This window comes from Setaria italica, chromosome IX (genome assembly GCF_000263155.2).
Source record: "Setaria italica strain Yugu1 chromosome IX, Setaria_italica_v2.0, whole genome shotgun sequence".
NCBI classification, from domain to species: Eukaryota; Viridiplantae; Streptophyta; class Magnoliopsida; order Poales; family Poaceae; genus Setaria; species Setaria italica.
This window is the reverse complement of record NC_028458.1, coordinates 58,072,972-58,076,761: the sequence shown is the minus strand read 5'-3', so window position 1 is coordinate 58,076,761 and position 3,790 is coordinate 58,072,972.

Below are 3,790 nucleotides of genomic sequence, written 5' to 3'. Positions count from 1 at the left end.
AATCATATCTTGTAGGGATGTCCCCGTCCCACCTGTCCTCCAACCAAACGCGGGACGAAGTGGGATCGTCCCGTCCCGTCCCACTTCGTCCTCGCAACCAAACGCACCCTTACTAGATGAGGTCAACAAGGCATCCAGCATCACGGGCAAAGCGGTAGCAGTTCTTCTCTTGCAGCAGACCAGGAGCTTCTATGCATGAGCATGAGTGAATGACTGATGAGTGAAGGGGACAAAAGTTTTCAGATGAGACAGGACGTACAGCTTGAGAAGCTGAGACGACAGACAGCTTCTCGTTCCTGCTGTGCATCAGTATAACTGTATAGGAAGGCAAAGGGCTTTCTCAATACAGTGCAAGGGCTGTATAAAGCATTCAATGCTGCATTGCGTGGACTGTAGAGCTCTCGGCACAGTAGCCAGTGGGTCCAATGTACATCAGATGGACAGGTCGAGGATCCTTGGGCTTGTCTTGTTACGACAGAATGAAGATTATATACTCTAGGGTGTTGCAGTAGGTTTTATCTAGGCCGTTTAAGTACATGAGCTGTTTCTCTCGAGATATGGAACCGAATCCGAGTAGCAGGCATCATGTCCAATCACGTATTTTATACGAGGAACCTGCTGTCCACGTTCATGTGCTATACAGAATATAATAAGAGGCCATTTCCCATCCCGTCTCTCTCCTTCCTCCACCCACCCTCTCTATCCTCGCTCAGATCCGCCGGCGAGGTGGGGAACGCGCACAACCCGAAGTCATACCATGTCTAGGATACAGTAACAGCAAGCAAGGAAGAAGACGGACTCCTATTAGTATTCGTCTGTAATACTACTAAGACTCATTTACTCATATCATGTAATTCTACTAGAACTCCTCCTGTAACCGACTAGTTATCCCGTCCCCTGGAGTATATAAAAGAGGGCAGAGGTACCTAGATCGACAGAGCCCAGAACCCTCATCAATAGCCAACAACTAGGCTACTCAACACCCAAGCGCAGCGCGCAAGGACGTAGGGTATTACGCTACTCTAGCGGCCCGAATCTGTATAAATCTGTGTCTTGTGTCCTTACTTTTACCTTCGAGTTCCAGATCCGGCGATTCCCCACCAATCAATCTAGTACCTCGGGTACCCCCTCGGTAGGTTGCCGGGTATAAGCACCGACATCTGGCGCGCCAGGTAGGGGTGATCGTCGAGATCATCAGGCGAGCTTGAAGGATCTCATTTTTAAAATCAATTTACTCAACGGACGCCGAGTTCCAATTCGAAGCATAGTTAAGAAGCTTGGAAAAATAATTGGATCACGGGCGATTCCATTCGCAGAAAGCCGCAAGTCCCTGCCCAAGTTGAATCTGACAAGACTACGCCAACAATTGCACCGATCAAGATTACAGCTTGCACAGAAACACCTACAATCGGCAAGCCGACGCGCCAGCGACAACCTTGACTACTATCGGGGCTATTCCTCTATTTTCACACAATTCACGGTGGATTTAGTACTCGGCGACACGCATCTCCTGCCACGTCAAGCAGGGATCAAGTAGGAATTGGGTTCGGTAATTGAGTCCCAAACCAAAGCAAGGCATCTCCGAGTCCGAAGCGAAGTTGGCCTACTACACCTCGCAGACCAATCAGCGGACTGCCAGGCTATCGTCGTTTGGTTGCTGTTCCCAAGGCAAAAGGAGATCTCAAAGCTGGTTCCTTCCGATCAAAACTAGAACTCAAGTTTGAAAGCAGAGCGATCGAGAAAACATGTTGCCGTGGTGCGTGAAGAAGATAAAAATTCAGCCTGAAATTGCTATGCACACACAAAGGAGTACAAGAAGACTTCAAGTGCTTCGCGGCAACATCGACATCTGGCCGCATACTACCTCGTCAACGACTACTTCAACTTCACGAGAGTGTTCGGTGACCCGCCGACGACTACCTCGACTACTAGTCTCGACTAGAAACTAGTCAGGACAGGCCTTGCACCATCAATAACTAGTCGGAATCGACTCCGACTGGCCGGCTTGACCAACAACCATCGCGCCAGCGACAATCTCGATTACTTCGATGGGCGATTCACCGGCAACTACTTTGACTATACCGTGACGCTCGCCGGTGACTACTCATCTCGACTAGAAAATTAGTCGGAGCGGGCCTCACACCATCGACAACTAGTCGGAGTTGACTCCTATTGGTCGGCTTCATCTAACAATCATCGCGGCTTCATCGACGACCGCCACGACTTCATCGACAATCGTCCACGAATCAAGCTAAGTCACTTTCCTAATTATTTTTTGGCCTGTCTTCCGCATGTGGGGCAACACACCGACTACTTGTTTGTGTACGCTTCTCAGAGGGAATTACCCTACAGAGCTACACTTTGCCAACTACTTGCCGGAGGGCAGCAAACTCATGCGCGCAACACGTGCTCTATTAGCCGAAGGGCAGCAAACTCTTGCGCCCAACACATGCTCTACTCGCCGGAGGGCGGCAAACTCCTGCACGCAATCACGTAGTCTCTTTTGTCGCAACAACGACTACTTATTTTTTGTCTTCTCTTAAGGTCACTCATCTCCTTGAGCAGAGCACGGCTTAATTCGTGAAAGCCTCAGGAGCATCTATCATGCCTAAGTGCCAGCACACATACACGAGACAAAGATCTCTGCTGTGCAAATGACAGCGCCGTACGTGTACAAGAGACAAAGATCTCGCCACACAGTGGCTGCGACTAAACAGAGACCGAGAGTCTAAACATAACAGGCTAACTACTCGGAGAGATATGGCTGAAACAAGAGCATGATTCAAAACGTTTTTGATCACTGAACAAATTTTAGTAGTTTTAATATTCTACAAATATGCTACATAATGTATGCATCTTTTCTTTCAGGTCAAGCTTCGACGATGACGCTCCATGACGCTAAGCGTACCTCTAAAGGCATATCTAGTTCCCAAACTCTGGGGTTAAGCGCCAATTACTACTTGGAAATACTTCCAGTGGCTCCGCTAGCTCTAGGCTCGGGGGCTAAGCGCCAATTAATACTCGGAATATCTCCAATGGCTCAGCTAGCTTCCAAGCTCAGGGGCTAAGCGCTAATAAGTACTCAACGTGGCTCCTCAACTCACCTGGCGCATAAGCTCGGGGGCTGGACGCCGCAAAACTACTCGGATGATGACTTTGTGAGGATTCAAAATCCTTGAATTGATTATTCAATCAATCCAAGGCGCGGGGGCTGATAAGCTACACCCAACAGTTAATTTTTTCAAGACGAAAGAAAAAGATTCAAGATTTTATTGACCCTCAGCCTAATTGTTCAATTCAACCTAAGGCTCGGGGGCTACTCCATATGGAGTGCAACTTTCGCCGCTCTCCATATATGAAGACTACAATATTAAGATGATCGAGGCTTCGAGCATACCATAGCCTCATGGCAGCTTTGAGAAACTTTGAAGATTTAGCCAAACAAAGTATTCGAATAGCACCAAAACTACTCAGTGAGGATGTTAAAAATACTCAAAGGCTGCTGCATTCGACTATGAAGCGCTCGGGGGCTTGTCGGGGATGATCCCCAATACCCGCAAGGAAGGAAGAAGGCGGACTCCTACTAGGATTTCTCTGTAATCCTACTAGGACTCATATCATGTAATCCTATTAGAACTCTTTCTTGTAACCGACTAGTTATCCCACCCCTGGAGTACATAAAGGAGGGCAGGGGTACATAGATCGGCAGAGCTCCAAGCGCAGGGTGCAATATACAACTTCCCAAACAGGATGTAGGGTATTACGCTACTCCAGCGATCTGAATCTGTAT